The sequence below is a fragment of the Dermacentor variabilis genome, chromosome 3 (genome assembly GCF_050947875.1).
Source record: "Dermacentor variabilis isolate Ectoservices chromosome 3, ASM5094787v1, whole genome shotgun sequence".
Lineage (NCBI taxonomy): Eukaryota > Metazoa > Arthropoda > Arachnida > Ixodida > Ixodidae > Dermacentor > Dermacentor variabilis.
In genome coordinates this window covers 216,991,158-217,014,799 of record NC_134570.1, presented here as the reverse complement: position 1 = coordinate 217,014,799, position 23,642 = coordinate 216,991,158, and the positions used below count along the sequence as shown (strand labels likewise).

The following is a 23,642-nucleotide window of genomic DNA, read 5'->3' as shown; positions in this document are numbered from 1 at the left end:
TAATTTTATTACCCCGCGTTATTTTCTGCCATCCCTGGCTTGTCCCCCGAGCGGTAACTCTAATAGTCCACCAGATAACTACCCTATGCATTACATGGTCTACCCAGGTCCATTTGTTTCTCTTAATGTCAAGTAGAATATTGGCTGTCTCCGTTTGCTCTCTGATCCACACCGCTCTCTTGCTGTCTCTTAACGTTAAGCCTTAGATTTTTTCGTTCCACTGCTGTTTCCGCGGTCTTTAGCTAGTTCTCACATATTTTGTTAACCTCCTGTGTTATATCCGATATGATATCACCGGTGCAATTCAATGATTGTAGACTTTTCTTTTAAACGACATTTAAATTTGGGGTAAGCTCCCAGAAATGATTTGGTAATGCCTGCCGTATGCACTCGAAATACTTTTTATTCTTGAGTTCCTTTCTTTCTTATGGCGTTTATATGGGCGAGTAACTGACCCATATAAACGTACTCTCGCACACACTCTAGTGGCTGACATACGGTCATGTATTCTTGTTTTCTTACCAGGCTGATGAATATTAGAATTGTCCTCTGCATAAAAATCTTCAACCCTACTTTTACACTCTGTATATTAAGCTCTTCAATCGTTTGTCAAAATTCATCACCAGTGTTGCTGAACAGGAAAATGCCATCTGCAAACAAAAGGCTGCTGAGATATTTGCCGTTGACCCTCACTACTAATCCTTCCCATTCTAATAGCTTAAATGCATTAAATACTTCTAAGCACACTGTGGTCAATAGCATTGGATGGATCGTGTCGCCTCACCAAACCCCTTTCTTCATAGCTAATTTTCTATTTTCTTGTGAAAAAGCAAGGTAGTTTTGGGATCTGTCAATATTTCCCAAGATATTCACGTAGGCCTTCTGTGCTCCTTGATAACGTAACGTCTCCAGGACAACTCTACCGAATGACGTGTCTTTTGATTAAATGTAAAAATCATATAGAGCGCTAGGCAGTACTGCGTACGTTTCTCAATTAGCTGAATAATCACACGGATGTGATCCTTTGTAACATATCCCTTGCTGAAGCCAGTCTGCTGTCTTGCTTTGATTGAAGTCAAGTTTAGTCCTGATTCTATCGTAAATTATTGTGGTGCATATTTTATACAATGGCGATAAAAATAAATGGGCATAAAGACCTTGTTCAAGGCGATCCCGTGCACGCCGCCATATTTTATCCTGTCGTAGCACATCCGTAGCTGCACTCGGCTGCCTCCATTTCGTGCGCATTCAGAATAGATCTGCATGATGCTGGTGCTGCTCAAGAAACTTCGCTTTCGGTGTGTATCGTAGATGATGACAGCGGGCAAGGCACGGGGATTTTAGGTCACAGGTTCAGAGGAGGTGTAAGATTATTCAGAGACACCTTGTGAAAACGGTGCGAGCAGCGTATACGGTGCTTGTACCACGGGGCTCAAGCTCCCTTGGGATACTCGGTCCCATGCCGATACGCGGCGGTAGCGCCACTTCCACCACTGGCGGTTACCGGATGTCCAACTGGGAATAATTCACAAACAATGCCTCCACGAGGTCACTGATGAGGTCAGAGGGTAGAAGGAGAGGGCGCGCCGCCGGGAGGAGAGTAGTAGTAGAAAACATGTATTCACAAAAGAGGAAACAAATACTGAGAAAAAAATGTACAGTGAGTGGAGTCTTCATTTCAAAACTCCAGTGGCCTTGGCTGCTGCTCTCGCCCGGATTACCAGTCCGCGCTGGGTCTCTAGGTCTGGGCTGGACAGGGTGGCCTCCCACTGCTCCTCCGGCTGTTGTGTTTGTATGTCTGTCGATTTGGGGCCCGTACACCCCCACGTGACGTGGTAGGCAGTGGGCTGTTCGGTACACCAGGGGCATGCATCTTTGTAGTGTTCTGAGAAGATGCTGTATTTGTGTAAGTTGGGGAAAGTCTTGGTGTGGAGCTGTCTCCAGTCCTGCGCTTCGCGTGCGTTTAGCCTCTTGTGTGGTGGGGGTTAAAGCTGTCGTTGTTTGCGCAGGTATTGAAGTCTCGCGCCGTAAGCCGCGGGGACGGGGAGGGTGGTTGTGGAATCGAGGATTGTGGCCGCTCGGTTTTTGTGACCTCGAGCTAGCCTGTCCGCGACCTCGGTACCCTCCAGCCCCGAGTGCCCCAGGGCCGATGTAATCTGGTGTTTGAGTGATAAATTTGTAGACAACGGATAAGTCGTGAATCTAGCTAATTTTTGAGGCATTCTGCCTGCTAGAAGGAGCCGACATGCCGCTTGGGAGTCGGTTACTACTTGTAGTTCTCGGTTTGTCGCGTCCCCGTATTGAACAGCCAGCACGATCGCCGCCGCTTCCACTTCCGTGACTGTACAGCGCGGAACGGAGATGCTGGAGACTTCTGTGTAAGAAGAGTTCCCAACCACGACTGCTGCTGCGTTCGATGTACCCTGATATAGGGAAGCGTCAACGTAGACCGTCTTCGGGCTCCCTCCCACTGTGCGTTTGAGGTAGTCTACTCGGGCGGTTCTTCTTCCTTCATTGTGACTTTGGGACATGTTCTTTGGGAGTAGGGGCCACGTGTACTCTGGCCCGGTACGGTGTAGGAATGTTCGTGGTCGACTGGATGGTGTCGATGTCCGCCGGGTAGCCGACGCCCTTGAGGATGTGTCGGCCTGTCGCTGTGGAAAGGAGGCGTTCTCTCTGGGACAGGATGACCGCCTCTTGAATTTCCTCGAACATGTTGTGTAGTCCCAAAGCTTCTAAGCTCATGTTGGATGTATACGGTGGGAGACCAAGCGCATTCTTGTAGGCTACGCGTATCATCGCGTTGACTTTGTTAGGTCTGCTCGGAGCAGGGTGAGGTATGGGAGCCCGTAGGAGAGGCGGCTGATGACCAGCGCCTGCACCAGACGGATCGTGTCCTCCTCCCGCATGCCTTTTCTGTTTCTGGCCACCCGGCGGATCATCTTAGGGATCTGCTGTGTTGTCATTTTGAGCAGTTCGATTGTGTGGTTGGCCTTTCCGTCGCTCTGCAACCAGAGACCCAGGATCCGCATGACTGGCACTTCCGGGATTGGAGCCTGGTGATTTGTAGTTGGGTCCCTGTATGCGGATAACTTCGGATTTGTCGGGTGAGCAGCAGAGCCCGCGTCGAATGGCCTCGGTTTCGACGCAGTTTGCTGCCGCTTGGAGTGTGTCCTCCTTCGCGGCTAGGGAGCCGGTGTTTGTCCAGATCGTAATGTCGTCCGCATACAGGGTGTATGCAATGTTCGGAACCTGTTGCAGAGCCCTGACGACTCCGATCATGGCGATGTTGAATAGGAGCGGAGAGATGATCGATGACAAGGGTAGGCCACAGCTGTGGCGTGGCCTTGTTTGGCATGTCTTGAGGGTCTGATCTCGTGTCACCCATTCCTATTGTTGCCGTTCGGCTGGACAGAAAGGTCTTGATATATTGGAAGGTGTGCCCGCCACAGTTGAGATTGCTGAGCTCCGAGAGAATGGCCTCGTGAGACGCGTTATCAAACGCACTTTTGAGATCCAGCGCCATAATGATGTGTTCGCCACCCCTCGGGATGTTGGAGAGAACCTCCTCCTTCAGGAGAAGGAAGGCGTCTTGCGTTGACAAGCCCGACTGGAAGCCTATCATGGAGGGATGAAAAAGATTGTTGTCTTCTATATAGTGTTGGAGGCGCGTCTGGACGACTCGCTCGTAGAGCTTGCCCAGGCACGATGTGAGAGATATAGGCCGTAGGTCTACGATCACCGGCTTCTTGCCCGGTTTCGGTATTACTGTGATCTCCGAGTGTTTCCACTCGGAGGGAATTTCATTCTTCTGCCAGAGCGAGTCATTGAGGTACTTGGTGAGGTCCCATATCTGTGCCTTGCTCAGGTTGCGGATCATGTCGTTGTTAATTCTGTCTACTCCCGTCGCCGTGTTTCGGGTGCACGATCGGACGGCGACATACACCTCGGCCTCAGAGATGGGAGCGTCGAGTGCAGGATTTTCCTTGCCCTGGTAGGTCGCAGAGCACGGTGGGGCGGTACTAGTACCGATGTATGTACTAGTACCCTTAGAGCCTGAAGCAGTGCTGCGTCGCCTCCCGGGAAGATGTGAGCAATGCGCTTCAGGGTGCGTGTAGATTGTGACTTTGATTTAGAGGGGTCGATAAGGTTCCGCAGAATTGCCCAGGTACGGGAGGTTCCCACTCTTCCTCTCAGTGACTCGCAGGACCGTTGCCAATTTTGCTGTGCTAGGTTGGTGGCGTATGTTTGAGCTTCCTCCGTGAGCTGTGCGATCCGTAGGCGGAGGGGTCTGTTTAGGCGTTTTCTTTTCCATCTTCCCACAAGCTGGCCGCGCTTCTGCCATAGCTTGAGTAGGTGGCGGCCTACTTCTGGGGCTTCCTGTGTGCGGTGTATTGTTTCTGTTGCTGTCCTGTATGCTTGTCTGATGTCTTCGCTCCAGACGTGAATAGACTGAATGGGACCTGACGGGGAGGGTACATTGCGGAATTTGGTCCAGTCTGTGATATGGGCGGTGCCCAGACCCCTTCTAATTTTGGATGATGATATGGACGCGCTGAGTATGCAGTGGTCGCTGCCCAGCGTTTCACCTAGGTTTGTCCACGTGGCGTCGGCGACGTTCTTCGTCAAGGTGAGGTCGGGGCAGGAGTCACGGGTGACACTGTTGCCTTCCCTGGTAGGATATAAAGGGTCTGTGAGGAGTTCCAATCCGAGGGTTTCTATTGCTCGCGCGACTCCTACTCCTCTTGCTGAGTTTGACTAATACTCCCAGTCATGGTGGGGGAATTGAAATCCCCAACTACGATAAGCTGGTTAGCTTGCGCCAGTCGATTGGCTTCGAAAAGGAGGTTGGTGAAATCGGCCTTTGCTGGTTTTGGTGGCGTGTACGTGTTAACCACGAACGTGCTCTTTCGGCCCCGTTTATTGGGCACTATCTCTATGGCTAAGTGCCCAATGTCCGGTTCCGATAAAGAGTGCTCGATGACAGTCATGTCTTTTGCGACGAGGATTGCAACCGTCGCCATGTGGGGTTTCTGGATTGTGTAGTAGCCGGCTAGCGTTGGGGTTCTTTCGGCTCCTATCTCTTGCAGGCAGATAAGGCCAGGTCTTATGGGGGTGGTGCAGAGGAATTACTCAAGGAGTCCTTATTTTCGTCTGAAACCTCTACAGTTCCACTGCCATATTTCAATGTGTTCGGTGTTGTATGACTTATGGTTTGGGGCCATATTGGGCGGCTAGGTGGGCTGGCGGGCCGGCATCGCTCCCAATGGAACTGACACGGCTGCGATTGCGGTAGGGATCTTGATCACGTGACGAGGCGCGTTTGCGGCTTTGAGTCTGGAGCGCCTGAATTGATATTGAGTGTGAGTTTTGCTCTGTAGTTACCTGCGCGAGGTTGCCCGCTATGGTTTCAATTTTGGCTTGAAGCACGCTGAATAGTTGGGTGACATTTTCGGTGAGGGAGCTGACAACTCTCTTCTCCATGTCCTGTAGTGTTTGCCGTAGCGTTTGGTGTGTCACTACTTCATCGGGTCGTTGTGGGGGTGTGATGGGTGGCGGCGCAGTGTTTCGTTTGATTACTTTGTCTAGTTTGGCCATAAGCGCTGCGATCTTGGCGTCTTGTTCTGCTATCCTAGCATTTTTCGCTGTTATGATAGCTTGTAGTTTGGGGATTCGGGTGTCTGTTGGAGGAGCAGAGGAGTCCTTACCCCTGCCTTCCCAGCTCACCTGCTTAGTTGTGTCTTGGGCGGGTTGCTGCTTCTTTCTCGGCATCGGTGTGTGCGGTGTCCGCGTTTGTTGTGGGTGTGGCTGTTGCTGCCGGGCTCAGGTTCCGGACCTGGATCGGCTCCTGGATTGACTGCGGCTGCGGCTGCCGGTGCGGTCGGCTGAGTCCCCGTCCTCGGAGTTTAACCAGCGGTTATTGTAGATCTTGGGGAGGCCGTCCCGTCCAGACAACCTCTTCTCTTCGTTGTTGCGGGCGGGTGGCAGCTGAAGCGCTCTTGGTGGCTTCAGTCTCTTGGGGCATTCTTTGGCGCCGGTTTCGGGCTGGCCACCGCAGAGCCCGCATTTGGGCTCACAAACGTGGTTGGGGGTGGGTTCGGCATGCCGCACCGGCGGCAGACCGGCGTGTTGGGGTTTGGACATACATCCGGGCGATGTCCTGGCTACATACAAGTCCGGCAGAACTGCCGGGCCGGCCTATACTGGTAGCATGGGTATTCACATCCTCCGTGGTAGGCCAGCTTGGGTAGATGGGGTCCTTCTATGGGGAGCAGCCCCGTTGTAGCTGCGGCCAAGACGAGGGCGTCCAGGATCTTGATGCGGGTGTCCCGCAACCACGGTCCTTCCATGACGGTTTCCCTTATGTTGTTGGGGTCGAATCCGTGAATGACCCGTCTGATGTTTTGCCGTGAGAACGGGACGTATGCTCTCCCCGGGTGGGCTTGGTTGTCCAGCTTAAGGTGGGTCAGTTGGCAGATCTCGTCAGCGGCCTCCTCGTGCGGGGTGCTGAATATCAGGATGGTTGAGCCCATTTGGGGGCGCACGACGTATTTCCCCTCCGCACGGATAGGGTTCTGCTGGACCTGACAATTGCTGCCACGATAGCGTGGTTGGGGTATTTCTTGAGGGCTAGGCCTCTCGTCGGCCGAATGACTACCTTCATATCTCCCCTTGGTAGGGGTGGCAGTCTGGGGCAACGAGGACCGGGCTTTCGGGTTATGCCTGGGCACGTGAGAGCGTACTCTCCCGCGGGACCGTGGGTAGGGAAGCTCGCAGCCGAATCGGACGACGATGTCAGGAGTCCTAGGTCTCGCGTGAAATGATCAAGAGAGTCCTTGTCAGAGTCGTCGTCATGGAGGTTGACCATAGATGGTATGCGTTGGTGGCCGTTGGAAGGGCCCGGTCCATCGGGTGAATCTTCGGGGGCCATTTCAGCAGTCGGGGCGGCGGTTTTACAGTCGGAGAGCCTGGCGCGGCAGGGCCGCGCAGGCAGAGTCCGATTGGAAACTGGTTTAGCGGCTGGGCCAAAAAGCGTGGGAGCACAGTCGGCGGTGAGCCCGTCGGGCCGTTCGGCGGGATGTGACCAAAGCTGCCGGAGGCGCGAAAGCAACCGTCGTCGGTATAGAGGTACGACTCGCAGGTTATTGGGGTGGGGCGGGAGCCCATCCGCAACACGTCTCGCGGAGCGAGTCCCGGGAGGAGAGACGTTCCGCGAAGCCCTTCCCCATTTCGTATGCAAGCGGGCTGTGTTCATGCTCTCTTGCAGGTCCGCTGGCCGCGCGGCTACGTTGTCCAAATCGCGGCGCAGAACCCGCTCAAGTGTGCCGTGTTTACTAAGCGCTTCTTTTTTCTGCCGCGTTTACATTAGAAGCTTCTATTCATTTTTAAAGCAGTGGGACAACGCTCGTACATACCAGAGCCAAGCAAATGTATTGAAAAATATTTATATAGCAAACCACCGTTAACAACCAATATTGGCAGGTAACATATTAAATTTTGTCATTTATTGAAAGTGGTCCCTTTGAAATTCTTAACTTGCTGTTAAGTTTAGGGCTGCAGTTAAACTAGTCCACAGATATAGTAGGGGGTAGCACGAAGAGAATAACTTCCTCGCACCATCAATCGTTAATTTCCTTCGCGTGTTGTGAAGTATACATCAACTGATGCTGGCCGATTTCTGAGTCAGCAGGAACTCAACACAAATAAAAGTTGAAAGTTTTTGTTGTTACTCACAGATTCCGTACTGGAAAAAGGCTGACCTCAACGCAGTGCGAAAGCGTCAATCTGCAGACACAATTTTCATTCACACCTGAAATTTGTACATAATGAGCGAACACAGATTCGATAAGATTCAAACCAATCCGAATATTAACCCCCACGGGCGGGTAACACTGAACTTGAATATCAAGTATTTTATGACTGTGACACATTTTCTGCCTTACAGAAGAAAGGTATAGAACAATACATGTATTTCACTGAGAGTATGAGAAGTAAGGACCCACAATGTTTGAAACTAGCTGCGTGCATCTGCATGAATAGGAAGTAATCTATAATTGGTCTGATTATTTGAACTACATGCCGAATGAGGGGACCTGTTCCTATCAAGCGCATATAATCTGCCTGTAGTCATACTTTGCGTCATATTCATACATAGAGAAAAGCAGGGCGAGTATTAGGACACTGGTCTGACACAGCAGCAACGCAGGAAACCAACAATTCATAAAAAACACTTAATAGCATTATTCTCCGCAAGTGGGAGAACCAGTTCACACCTCATTAGCATTAAATACCATATACTTGTACTACTGCTATCAGTAAATACATTTTTGCCGGCCAAACAAATAATATTGCGCCTCGTCTATAATACAGCTGCGCAAAACCTTGCACATACTGAAGCTTTGCCTAAAGCAAGGTAACCATCGTATGGCACCGTCTACGCTCCAAAATTCAGATAAAATAGAGAACTTCAACCTTCCTAAGTACGATATCTTAGTAATGGTGCATCGTCATCATCATCATCATCATAATTAGCCTATTTTATGTCCGCGGCACGACGAAGGTCTCTTCCTGCGATCTCCAATTACCCCTGTCCTGCGCCAACCGATTCCAACTCGCACCTGCGAATTTCCTAATTTCATCGCACCACCTAGTCTTCTGCCGTCCTCTATGCGATTCCCCTCTCTTGCACCCATTCTGAAACCCCAACGGGCCAACGGTTATACAAGCTGCGCATTACGTGACCTGCCCAGCTCCATTTCTTACTCTTAAGGTCAATTAGAATGTCGGCTATCACTGTTTGCTCTCTGATCCACACAGCTAGCTCTCTTCCTGCCTCTTAACCTTATGCCTAACATTCTTCGTTCCATCACTCATTGCGCTGTCCTTAACTTGTTGTGAAGCTTCTTTGTAAGTCTCCAAGTTTCTGTCCCATATGTAAGTACTGGTACACTGCATTACTTGTACACCTTTCTTTTTGGTATTGTACCCCTTTCTTTGTTTTCTTTCTTGAGATTCCTGTTATTATTGTGCTGCTACCCCTTACTCTTTTATTATAGCCAAATATTGTCCCGCTCACTCTGTAATTCTACTGGCTATATTTTACTTTGTGAAAATTTCTTGTTCACTGACCACTCACGTTCAGAAGTATTCAGGTCTGTCTTTTGCACAATTTTTAACACTACATTGCTGCATGTTAGCGTATTCCTTACACTGTATTTTCCTTTATGTATTCACATATGTATAACCTTTCAGTGTACTCTCCCCCCTTACACAATGCCTCTAGGGGCCTGTAAGGTATCTTTAAATAAATAAATGAGTAAATAATGGTAAAACTCCAATCAGGACCTGACAATGTCTGCCGAACGCGCTCCAGCCCATTTTGATTCTGTAAAATTCATTCTCATGATCAGGGTTCCCTGTGAGTATTGACCTAGGTCAACGTACTCCTTCACAGACTCCTGAGGCTGACTGGCGATCGTGAACTCTTGTTCCCTTGCTCGGCTATTGATCATTATCTTTGTCTTCTGCATATTAATCTTACACCGCACTCTTCCACTCTTTCTGTTAAGGTCCAATGCTGCATAAAACACAAGAAGAAATTACGCGCGTGCATCCTTCTGCCGTCATAGCTCTTTATATTTTGTAAAATATTACGGCTTTCTTTTTTTTCTTTACTTAAGCCTTGGCCGTATGTGTCGACAAACTAAAGAGTAAACAAAATGTATAGCCCAGAAACGCGCACACAAGTCCTTCAGTACAAGTATTCCACGGACAGCATGCAGATGGACTGCTATCAAGACGAATGGGTCGAGCGACACTGCTGCTTGCATAGAAGTGGTTTACTCATGCCATATGAATACCTGCGCAGAAAATAAAGTGAAACGCTTGTGCTTATCAGCTGTTATTAGGAAACCTGAAAAACCTCGCAGAACTGGAATTCCCGGTGCTAGAACAGCACAGAGCCGCGCAACGCATGTGATGCCCGCTTTAGCCATCTTCGTTCAATGCTTGGTTCACCTGGTTCACTGCGTCTTCCGTTCCTTGCACGCCTGCTCGAGCTTCTCTGTCTTGTCTTTCCCATCTCCATGCGTGGGCGACAACCGAAGCAGAGGAGCAAGCGTGATCCGACTCTTCATATTCGCTGAGCGAGTGGCAAGCGTGGGTGAGCTCGATGGACGCCACGAAGACAACCACTTCCCACTCTTCACGCGATTTAAAATTCACAAAAAAAAAAGAAATGAAAAAAATAAAGTTAGGATATCCGGCAACCCCTTCGAGCGCGCATGTTCCTTTAATTCGAAACTAGCATTCGTCTTCCGTGGGTTACTTGTACTAAAAGCGGGGCTAGAAGCATATTCAAAGCTGTCCAAAGGTTCCGCAATGAATTAAATCATCATCAGGTGTGCTTTGCTCGTCGTTATTTCTTTGGCAAAGTTTGAAGCAGCGTCTTGTCGTATTTCTGACTCGGTAATGTTCCTAGGTGTGGCCACTATGTCATTCAAGTGCGCATTGATTCAAGTATGCGCACTTTCACTTATTCTCGATACGTTGGCAATAGAGTGGGCGTAACTTTGCGTGTTAGTTTCGGTGGATGTGTTTAGAAAACGTGCGAGAAACTTACTATGGCGAGAATTGGCCCTACTCTCTTGGTCACTCCGTAACAAGCGGTACTCACCCTTGATGATGTCCTGGATTGAAATATTTCTTTGGAGGCTAGCGATTGAACGCTGGCGGACGAGCGACTTTTTTTTTATCATCAAGGAAAGCCTTGCATGGTGAAGGCGCGGCAATACAAGCAGTCCTAAATTATATACGCCAGCGGTTCGTGGACTTGGTAACACAGATCCACTGCATTCTTTATTATGCCAGTCACTATTTTTGCAACCATTTACTACTCATGTCTTCCCTCTGTTCCGTATTTTCCAGCGTATCGCACATGGCGTTCTGGTGATCTAGCAAAGCAGCAGGGCAGCAGCAGTAATGGTTTCGTACTCGTGCGCTTTCGCTTAGGCAACATGCATTTCGCCACCGAAGGTGCCATGTCCTTCTTTTAGACGGCACTGCTTCTGGAAAACTCTCCATAATTTTCAGTTTTTTTTAACTGCTCCCGTCCTATGGATTACTATAATGTTGGTATTCTTCTAGCTCGTTAAAAACTTCGGTAAAAAAGCTTTCCAAGAAACACATCCATTCTCTGAATCGGCGCTATAATTTCAAATGTCGCCTACTTGCTTCGTCTTTGGTAGTTCAGAAAAATTTTACGTGATCTCTTGCCTTTGATACTCACATGCTTTGTCGATTCTTTATTAAGTTCTTCCTTACTTGGGAGGCGTTACATTTTGGTTACTTTGGTACCTTACCGGCCACGTCAACTGCTTCTTCTGAAATTAGCCTGGTCATGGTGTTATTGATTACCTGTATGTTTTAAATCTGCACATTCGTTGTCGAGCACCAGCCTTAATGCGTCTTCATTCACCCCCACTGCGTCTATGTTGGCCTGTTTCTTCTTGACTAATTTGGCCTTCACTTTTCGAAATGAGAGCAATCCTAGACCTCAGTAAGCTACGATCACTGGCCATTATCCTTAACACCACTGCATCCTGCACTATGCTGGGACCGCCCACGAATATGAAATATGAAAACTGCCATCTTCACCGATTGGGGGTGGGGGGGGCGGGATCCTACATTGAAGCTGCAGCTTCCATCGAACTTCTCCCGCCGTCACGCAACTTTACTGTGCCGCCTCTGGTTAGGGGTGGTTTTTACGAATAGCCACTCATTCCTTACTGGAATGTCCGACACGTCGATCTGTGACTCATGCAACTGTGAAGATACGATTGAGCACGTGTTCTGTTGTTGTGATCTCCATGACAACGAACGCGACGTTCTTCAGAGGGTGCTAAACCGATGAGATAACAGACCATTTTCAGACACTATGATTCTCGGACCGTGGCCACATGCGTCGCAGGCTTACAAAGCGACGCCGGCACTGCTACGCTTCACGAAAGCGAGTGGCCTCAGTGACCGATTATAGGCGTGAAGTTATGGCCATCCGCATGTACTCACACCGATAGTGCCTTCTTTTCTCCATCTCCTTTCTTTTTTTTTTCCCTTAAGACCCCTTCCCCTGTGTACGGTAGCTAACCTGACGTGCGCCTGGTTGATCTCCCTACCTTTCCTTCCTTGCTTTTCATCCTCCTCCTCCTCTGACGAAGGTATTCATTATTAAGAGTAGTTTCCTTTTGTCAAATCCGCCCATGACCTCTTCTCTAGTAATTCAAGATCCTATGCAATTGTAATCACTTGCTTGATTCCCAGCCTGCTTACCCCTTTTTGTATTGACGTTGCTTTTGATTAAAGTATACTGAGTTGGCACCTTACTCATTATTAGTTCAAAATATTTATAAAACTGTTCCATTCCCTCATGATCATGACTGTTGGAAGGAACGCACGTTTGTACTACCTTTATTTTAGAACTCTTAGTTCGCTTTATCACTACGATTGCTACCCTCTCATTGACGCTGAGGCCCATGCACTATTGACACCCGTAAGACACATTGAGGAAATAAAAGCAGTAAGGGGAATAATATAAACAGATTAATTAAGTGTCGTCAAAGCCTTAATGTCTCTAAAATTAAAATTCTGTTATTTGTTTACTTTATTCATCCTGTGCGCTTTGAACGCATCTCATTAGCATGCACGTGTCATAATGTGATGGATATCACTACAATTGCTACCCGCTCATTGACGCTGAGGCCCATGAACTATTGACACCGGTAAGACACATTGAGGAAATAAAAGCACAAAGGGGAATAATACAAACCGATTCATTAAGTGTCCGTCAAAGCCTTAATGTCACTAAAAATAAAAATTCTATTTGTTTACTTTATTCATCCTGTGCGCTTTGAACGCATCTCATCAATATGCACGTGTCATAATCTGATGGGTATATGGCCACAGTGGCAACGAGGGTCACGTCATTATACACTATATATATTGACACGTGTACTTGTCTTCATCGGGCAACACCTTTCACCGCCTAACAAATGTTATTACACAGCGCAGGACGCGCTTGCATGTGTGGGAAGTTTCTGGAATGTTATCGATGATTCCATCCACTGTCTGTGACCAAACCTTGTGTAATCTGATTGCATGTGTGCGCGACGCAAATAATGTAGAACTTTGTGGAAGGCGTGTGGGTCCCAGCGATTAGTCTGGAACATTCGACGATTGATGTATAAAAGCCGACGCGCTTGACCCGTTGATCAGATTTACGACGATCGCCGACTGTGTTCGCCGCTGTCGCCGTTCTTCGAGTGTAGCCTGTTTTTTGAAGGCATAAGTTCGCCCAATAAAACGCTACTTTCGTCTTTCTCAGTTTGGCTGCTTTCTTCACAGTCACTACCACGTGACAATATACACCATATAGCCACATCATTAACTACAAAACCAAGCAATTTTTCGACAGCTGTCCTTGCTATAGGTTTAAACCCTTTCCTACGCAAGAAACTGAGGAACCATTGGCCACGTACGTGCGACACTGGAACACCTGATAAACTTTACATCAGTAAGCCAAGCATAGGAAACTTGTCACCAGTACCAAAAATACAAGAAACTAAGATTATTTTCCGTCTTCATAGGATAGGCCACACGTATGGCAGTCGCTTCTAGCCGTTCACTGGCGATGAACTTACCTTATGGCATAAATGTGGCGAGACTCTAACAGTCCTTCACGTCTTGCTGGGGTGTTGGGTTGGGAATCTCAAAGAAAGAAGTACTTCGGCCTGGTGCGCCGACAACAAATTCCCCTCCACTCGGCAATGTTTCTCGCCATTGTACCTTTTTTTGACAGTAAGGCAGTTTTAAATTTTTTAGAAGATGTCGGTACATTGCACGTTATCAACCGAAGAGATTCATAGCATGTCCTCCCCAGGAGGCGGCTGTTACGATAGCATTTGTTTAAAGCACGTACCCCCCACTCCTTTGGTTCAAGGGCTCACAGGTGAGGTATATGAAAGCTACTGTGACGTTCGCATCACACCTTTGTGGTGGAACTTTTATGGTCATAGCATACATCACTAGTCTTTACCATTATTTTATTACAATACATTTTACGCGCTTTAATGCGATTCATATTAAGGCATATCTATAATTATGTTATGCCTACCCTTCACAACTTGGAAACTTGCAGCATTTTACCATCGAAAATCCATTCGTTCCTTCTTTTTTTTTTTGCTGGGCGCTCTTTGGCCATATTTGGCCCTTGCGCCAATAGCATCTATACATCATCACCATCATCGAATTCGCGCATGCCTTCTTGACACCTCTCTGGATGGCACCGTGCCAATGAAAAAGTAGTCGCTGGCTAGCACTTTCGCAGCAGCCTTAACAGTTACAACTGTGACCCCTAACGCGGAGTCCACTGTGAGTTGTGACCACGGCGGGTACAGGCCAGGGGGCAGGGCGAGTCTTTACCTTAAGAAGTACATTACGCTTAGTCATAAATGAAAAGAAATCATGTGAATCAAAGGACACGTTGGATATACATCCCTATTTCGTTCAGTTAACACAAAAGAAACACGTGATGGAGCGTCCCGCATTGCTGAGGCGAATACTATAAAATGTTATAAACGCACAATATACTTATAAGGGCTCAGCTCATGTAACGAAGATCAGCGCTCGGGTTCGGGTGGCGGTCAGTGGCTCACAAACGACGGGCGCTGCAGAGGGACGGCGTACTGCGGCTTATTTGAGTTTCGGCCACACAATAAAAGAAGTATTCCTTACTTTTTTATAGCGAAAGCTTTATATGACTAACCTTCCGTACTTTTTTCGGCGTCTCGTAAAAGTAAAACATTATATTCTGGGCCGATCCTGATGATAGGGCAGAAAGGGTCTAAGCTCAATGGCACTTACGCCTGTGGGCTCGGGAACCTGCAACGCGCCCATATGGGCCGATCCTGGTGATGTTCAGAAAGGGTCCAAACTCAACGGCACCTGCCCTTTTGGGCTCGGAAACCTGTAACGCGCCAATTCGGGCTTCCTGGTGATGTGCAGAAAGGGTCCAAGCTCAATGGCACCTACGTGTGTGGGCTGGGGAACCTGTAACGCGCCCTTTAACTATTCTTGGCACAAGTGGGACCCAAAGAGGTCCCAGGTACACGGGTAAGAAAATATCTTTTTTCTGTGAAGTTTTACGTATTCATAAAGGGTAAGAATAAATGCAGGCTTTACAAAACCAGGCAATGCTGGCTGACTTGTGTGAGTAAGGGGTCAAGACATAACGTACTGATATTATTCGTTAAAAATCTTTATATATGCTTCCTTTTCGGAAAACAGGCAAAAACTGGCATATATAATACATTCAGTGGATGCTGGCCTTGAGCGAATGAAAACACTTTCATAGCAACGATTGGTGCATGAATGTGACAGTGGCACATCGCATTGCCATTCGTACAGCTCGTGTAAACGGTGGTGATGCACAAACGAAAACCGCGCTCCCATGGTTCCGCATTGCGAGTGTGACTTGGAAAGGTTTTCTCAACGAAGACAGGTGTCAGAGCTGGTTCGTGTGCAGCTGATTTTGTTGCAAGCGCGCATAGGGCGACGCAGTGAGACAATCTAAGATGAAATGGTCGAAACTCGACACGCCTACAAAGGCTCGCAAAATATACCCGAACTAAAGATCACAACCATTCCACTCTGTGAAGTTAGAATGGCAGCAAAATCACTTTGCTTTTCGTTTGAGATATTTGACTGTCGTCAGCTTTCGCTGCCATTGCATGTTCACAGAGAGGAATGGTTCTCAATTTCTTGACGAGCCTGGACTCACCACGTATATGACACACTTTGGGGAGACACTCTAACTCTCTTTTGACAGATAGCCCCGAGACTATCTGCGCTGTGAACAAGTTGGTTACTTAACTCCTCACGCAAGAGTCACGTAAACTCTGTTGTAGTAGTCACCTCGAACCTATCAAGAGGGTTGCAAGACTACTGCTGAGGGAGTCCGTTAACTATGCTAGATGAGTCATACAACTCAATATTAGAGTCACGTGATCACTGATGAAGGATTGGGGTTACTATTCTTGACGAGTCTGATGACTCCAGAAGTGTATGTCAAGTTGCCTGTAGTGCATGGTGCAGGGCTATAGTCGTTCGACTCTTGGCTGGAAGTGTCGAGCCGCTTTTCAAAATAAGTCAAAAACTTTTGCCGACAGTGCAACGTGACGTGTCAAAATGAATATTTTGAAAAGACAACACAGAATATTAAAGAATTCACAGCTAACTTGTCAAAACGCACATGGAAGGTGAGCAATATAAGTGGAATATTTCCCCACTATTTGTTATTGTCTTCCGGAGGTGTCAAATGTCTCAATTGGTATAGAATCACGTGAACACAAGACAGTTCTCGTTACTATTAAACTAGAATCTATGGCCAACCAAGCAAAACATTCTTAAAGAGACAACCAGTATGCACCTAGCAGCTAGATATGCGTGACACTGCACCGCCACTAAGAATCATAATGGCACCACAATGTAGTACGTCGCTCAGGCAGAAGTTCAATTCACCGCAGCACAGGTATTTTATGATATTGCAAAAGGGTTTTAAGGTAAACGTATTTCACTGTTCTCACAAAGGTATTACTATTTAGAACTTACGATTTATCCTCCTCAGCAAGTATGGCACACATAACATATAAAAAGAGGTCTAGATTATAAAGAGCAGTAAGAACAATATTCCAACTCAGACTGCATAATTTATGCATTACCAAATGCTTCCTGAAAACAACTTGTTGGCAGTCGATAATCTAATTTAACAGTAAAAACAGCTGCCTTACCTTATGGTGCTCTTGTGGGCGCTTTAGCCACACAACTCGCTCACGTTTCTTAGCTTGAGTTCAAAATTGATGTGAAAAACACATTAAAATTTTATTGAACAATTTTCTTTCATACAATGTGTAACAGTGCATAAAAACATCATAATTGAGAATATCGCAAAAAGGTGCAGCAGTACTTATACAAAACATTTTCTTTATATTGACATAAATATATTTTTCGAGACAAATTTTAATAGCTGACGCCGACGATTCGACAAATTACAATAACCACTAATACAAAACTTGCCTTAAAAACACGCTGGCAAAATATGTAGCACAGATAGCTGTATTTCTTTTTTTTAGAAAGAAAGCGCATGAATGATGGCATGAATGATCAGGACAAAAAGTGAAGCAGAACAGGTACTAAACTGTAACGAGCTACACACTGGCAGCTACAATGTAATACACATCGTGATAAAGCGACAAAAGACAAAAGAGAAAGTAAATGCATGAGGGAGCCTTCTTTTACTCATCAAATGTCGCCCTGTAAGAAAATATTATGTACTGGCTGGAATCTAACCTTGGTAAATTCATGAATAAGTCACATTAGGTGCTACATTTGCATGTCTGTCATATAAAAATCTTGATTTCCCTTGTTATGATTTCTAACTTAGTGAGCGTGACTGGCTTTCATTTCATATATTTTTTTTTATTTATTATACCCCTCAGGGCCAAGGGCATTACAGAGGGGGAGTGCCAAATACAACAGAATGAGGAAGACAAATACAGTTGGTTACATCAGTATTTAAATGCCACATGTATATACAATATTAGCTAAGGCTTCACGGAACTATTCATAATTAGTAAGGCCTGCAACTTCAGCAGGAAGATGGTTCCAGTCACGTGAGGTTCACGGCAGGAATGATTGTCAAAAACTTTTAGTGTTGCATGACGAAACTATGACTTTGTACTGCTGATCAATGCGACAGGATACATAAATTGGATGGGGATGAGGTAATCACGTAGAGTATGATGATGGTACAACTTGTGGAATAGGGTAATACGGGACACTTTTCTGCGTGATTCCAGCGATGGGAGGCAAAAATTAGATTTCATATTAGTTATACTCGCTGTGCGGTTATAGTTAGCAAGAATAAAGCGTACAGAGTTATTTTGAACCATATCGCGGTCAGTGATTATGTTTCCATGAGCAGGGTCCTTCTACCGGAGTCGCGTATTCCAGTTTAGGTCGTATTAAAGTTTTATATAACAAAAGTTTCGAACTAATAGGGACGTTGACAAAGTTGCGACGTAGGTAGCCAAGCATGGGATTAGCGTTTTTAATTATGTTCTCAGTATGAAGAGACCAGCTGAGGTTTGAAGTGATGTAAACACCAAGGTATTTCTATGAAGAAACTGATTCCAACGACATGTTCTCAATATAGTACGACGGTATGATAGATGTTTTCCTAGAGACACGCATGACTTTGCATTTGTTAATATTTAACTCATTAACCATTCATTGCACCAGTTCCCTATAGTGGTAAGGTCCGACTAACGTAATTCAATATCCTTTAGCATTGGAAATTTCTCTGAAAATGACGCAATCATCAGCGAAAAGATGGATATGGGAGTTGATAAGCGATGGAAGATCATTATCGTAAGTTGGTGTTCCACGGAACCCCGTGAAACACTTGAACAGACCTCTGTAAAACCGGAGTTAATGCCGTTAGCACAAATTGTGAGCGGTTGAGAAGAAAACACTCAATCTATTTCAAAAGGTTGCAGTCAATGTTAAGTTGTTTTAGTTTGTGAAGCAATAGTTTGTGGCACACCTTGTCGAATGCTTTTGAAATATCTAATATACAATCAGCTAGTGATGATTGGTCAAGACTATGGTGTAGTCTATGTGTCAACAATATTAACTGGGTTCCACAGGAGTAAAATTTCCGACAACCGCGTTGTGCTGACGTAAAAAATAGGCTCAGAAACCAAACTAAGTGTAGCTTGAAATTTAGCATAGCGAATAGATTCTAAAGCTTCCTTGGAAACGGCAACCACACTTAGTTTGATTTCGTAGCGTATTTTATTTCTTCTTTTCTTTTGCCATTTCCTGTTTTTTTTTTCTCCAGCCGGCGTGTCTGACGCCGTTGACACGCCGGCCAACACGCGTGCGTTGACAGGTGGTTGACAGATGGCCGGGCCCCTGGCCTTGTGCACAGCATTCCTTTATTCTCAATTGGACACGCTAACACGCCTTCGCCCATTGCCGCCTTACCCCTCTCCCCTTTAGAAGAACCCCACCTATATAAACCTTTTCATCAGGAGAGGAGGAACGGGCGCGCGGCGAGCCCTTCCTCCTCTCGGGCTTGTGCGATCTGGCGCGGCGCCGTTTGAAAGTATTGCTGTCGCGGGCTGCGGAACGATTTCGAGATGTTCTAGAACGCACTTTCTCAAATTTATGCAATGTCCGTTCATATAAGACCGTCACAGAAGCCTTTCGGTGCATCGGTATCTACAGTACGCGGAAATATCTCTTGGGGGCGCAAACATGTGACGCGCATTATAAGCCGCGGTGTGTGTAAGTGTTGTGTACTATTTTGCGTATATCGGTTTTAATTCAACGAGCCGGTGTCTCTGTATTACCAGCATGACATGGTAAATCTGCTCTCCATCTGATCGCTTGGCGTAGGAGCTAAAACATAAAACAAAAGAGCGCATGCTCGTGTACGGCCAACCTAAGGCGACCACGAAACATCTAAGCGGCAGGCGCTATCAAATATTTGTGATACACCGGCATCGTTCTCATGAATATTAAATCGGGTAGGCTTGAAATCACTATATGTCTACGCTAGCCTTCCGAGGCCGATGGCGCTGCTCAACAGAGCGATCATTGCGGTTGGTGAACCAGCATGATACATATATAGGCTATATGCTTCGGTATCGTTGCCTTTTTGCCCAGTAATCCATAATATATGAGTGGGACTACTTAAAAGAATGCGATAGCTATTTCTGAGGACAAAATTTCCGTAGTACTTCTGGGTGCGTCGTAGAGAACGGAACGAACACAACCGAACTAAAAATTCGGTTATCATCGCCTTTCTCGAAAAGGAAACAGAAAATGGGCTAACGCCGCAATACGACCCCGCAAAGTCACGCCGCACAACGTTTATAGATCTACAAACGTTGACGCCCTATGCTTGGACCATGCGCTATAATGAACAAGCATATCTGTAATCCAGCACCTCCCACTGCTTATGACGCTCGCGCAGTTCGTAAACGGTCGCTTTGCTGGACAAGCTTAATCCACACTGTAAGGTATGCTGTTATCACTAAACAAAACTATTTTGTTCATAGGTGGGAACCTCATCCACTGAACCAAGTAGTCGCTCAATGTAACCTGCAGATAACAGTTTGAACGCTTGTCAAAGTATAACAGCAGAGCTCCTATCGTAGCAGAGCGGCACCTACGCTGTTACGATCATCGCGTATGTTTCATTGCTCCTAAACCGCACCTTAGAACTAGAGGATAATCCTGCAATAAGGTCACATTCGTAAATGGAAGAGTCAGAAATGCACAATTGATCTTAGAGGCTGATTGTAGGCTCAAATATGCGCGCACACCTTTAGGTGCGTGCTCCGTCCGCATCAACGCCAGCAAAAAGTCCCGCCGTACCGACTTAAAGCACTTGAGTACGTCTCCCAGAACCATGTACCACGTAGATGGCACACGTCATACTGAATAGATCACACGAGCGCGAAAACAAACGCCAGAAACTAGCGCGGAACGTATATCTGCCATGCAAGACGGAGCGTTCGCCCAAGCGAGCATGCCAACTGCCCATAGATGGCGCCACTGCGTAGCAATATGGTGGCGGCCATGAAAAAACGGTGTATATACCGTGGCGAGGAAAGCATACGTCGCGCCTTTAAGAAGACAAGTCCACTTGTCGAAACGTTCACTCCTGCTTTCACGTTGTTCTCGTTTTGATCGTCGTCTTATTTCATAGACGCTTAATGTGATTATTGTACCAGGGAGAGTGTGTTAGTCGCAATGGTGCGTTGAGGAACGTACTGTTCAGTTAGATGGGTAACTATAGCTGTGAAGATGTTCCAATTAGTTTGTACACTACGGAGTTCAAAGCCATCAAGAAAAACGCCGATAAAAGAAGATAGTGCATTATTTATGGCTTGGTAATTTGATCTGTAGTAGCCTCGTATTATATTTTTCTTCTTGTTAGTTTTCGGACCGTCTAGTCTAATGACATACTGTAGAAGGAAGTGGTCGCTGATTCCTGGAAGGTACGTTACAGGCGATACTATTTCGGGTCGATTAGTGAGGACTAAATCTAGTGTATTCGCCGTGTTAGCTGTTAATATATCTGCCTGAGCGCACATTTGCATGAGCGAGAATACGAAACACACATCTAAAAATTCGCGAGCTGCAGATGAGAGCAGGTATATTAAAGGTGGTGGGTATTCCATGTTATATTTGGTAAATTAATATCGCCAAGTCGGAACAGTGGTGATGAAGGAAAGCGTGTTGCAACGATCTTAACAGCGTCATAAAGTTCGTTACCAAAGTTAGGTGACGACGAAGGTGGAGGGTAGCATACTCCTATTACAACTTTCTGATGATTAAGTGTTATTGCTGACCATACTAATTCTAGATCAGTCTGCTAGTGTATACATGATGATGGTATATCATTGGAAATTGCGAAAAGCACGCCACCTCCTCTCTGCGTGCTACGATCACAACGATAGAATGAGAAGCAATTAGCATTGAAAAAGATGTCAGCGTCGCAGATATGCGCAGTGAGCCATGTCTCCGTTAGCGCGATTATTTTAGCGGAACATGTATCGATTGCTGATGTGAGTGAGTTATACTTGTTAAGGACGCTTCTGATATTAGTAAAAAGAAGCGTTACTGAAGCCGAGGATGTGTGGCCACTGCCCCTTATTCGTCCCTAGGAAGTGTTGGCAGAGATAGCGGCAGAGGGCGAGCTGGCATGTGCGCTTCTCGTATCAGTGGAAATGACAGTGGCAGTGATAGGGTCATACATGTAAGATTTCTTGTTCATAAGTATCTTGTGGCGAAGTTTGTGGGTTAGGGATCCAGGTTGGGGAGGCTTTCTCAAAATCGAGCCCTTTCTTCCGTGCCAGACGTGTTGCGGCCGAGTAATCTTGACTAATGGTGACCTTAATTTCGTTTAGGCTATTGCCTTTGGTGAGTATTAGGTCTTTCGCTTTGAAGTTCAAAAATTTTGCAATGATAGGACGGCATTTGCTAGGTAAGAAAGTTCCTAAGCGGTGCGCGCGTTCGTTTTCGTGAGGGGAAAGGGGGTCAGTATAGGGCAATCAACAAGAATAGAAGTCAATTTTTTCTGAGTCGCCTGCCAGGTTTCATCGGAATCTGGGATGCCATACAAAATTAAATTGTTACGCCGTGACCTGTCGTCAAGATCAACCTGCCGTGATTGCAAAGTAGTGACCAATGCAGAAAGTTCGTCTGAGTGTGAATGGTGGCAATACCTTGGATGAGTTCGTCCAACCTTTTGCAGTTGTCCTCTAGCTCATCTAAACGGTTTTGAATCGCAGTGATATTCGTTTCAATGGATTTCTGTCCAGTTTTATTAGCTTTAACGTCAGGTGCGAATTCCGTTTGTGCTTTAGAACTATGCAGCGAACGGATGTGTACGTCATTTAGCAAATTGAAAATAACTTTCATCTCTTCAGTAGGATCGGAAGGTAAAGATTCAATGTCTCAAAGGGCTTCCAAGTTGGTGGTTGTGGGCCCAGGATTGCTCTCAACAACACCCGCGCGCAACAACAAAAGGGTCATAGAGAAACATTAACGAAAAAAAACTTCGCGCAACTCTTGTGGACACGGGAACAGTAATAAGCCGACGTTATTGCTCTTCTTAGCATAGAAAGGACGGTTTATACGCACCTGCATAGCAAAGGGAAAGCAATTCAGTGCTCTGTAAAACATACTGTCCCTCTGTCCACTGAAACAGCTGCTGGAGGGCCGGCTTCTTAAGTACTGGGCTGAGGATGATGTTGCTGTAGATCCGAGGAGTGTTTTAAGTTCGAGGTTTACCGGGCCGGATGAATCGACGAAGAGTGCGAAAGCAAGATGCGATGAAGGCACCTCGTCAATCGCGCGGGCGTAGCGATGGTCCATAGTTAGGGGTGACGGAAGCTGGCATGTCAGGCCACACGATGTGGGCGATAGCCAGGGCATGAAGAATGCAAGCTGGGCCTGCATAGCATATGGGAAGCAGTTCAGTGCTTTGTCAAACATACTGCCCCCGTGTCCACTAAAGCCTCCTTATGGCTTCGCACATATGCAGGAAGTGTTTCTACAAACACTCGAAGTCGAAGAACGTTGACTGACACGTATGTTTTCCTGTCGTGTAGCATCGTGGGCCAGTAGAACCTTTGCTGGATGCGGTGAAACGTTCGGGCAAAGCTAATCTGGTCGCAGGTTGCGTCGTCGTGCGTGAAGCGAAGAACGCGGGAATGTAGAGTGCATGTAACGACAAGTAGGCAGGCTTCTTTCCCTGAATAATTGTTCTTCTAGATTATGTCGTCATGGACCACAAAACACCTTGTGTCGGCATGCTCATTCGCAGAGGCTGTGAATGCTGCCTTTCCTTTGTCAGTTAGATCCATAGGAATTTGCCATTACCCGGATCGAAAGTCCAGTGAATAAAAATAGGACGCCGAATGTGGCGTCATCAATGTGAGGAAGTGGGTAGACGTCCTTCTTGCTTATCGAGTTCAGACGTCGATACTCCACAGAGAACCTCCATGACCCGG

The 23,642-nt window shown here is 46.7% G+C and overlaps 1 protein-coding gene across 1 annotated transcript in view; it reads left to right on the top strand.

Moving 5' to 3' along the window:
* LOC142574424 (cytochrome P450 3A9-like) overlaps positions 1-23,642 on the top strand; it is a 421,036-nt gene that overhangs the window by 386,931 nt on the left and 10,463 nt on the right. The window lies entirely within an intron of this gene.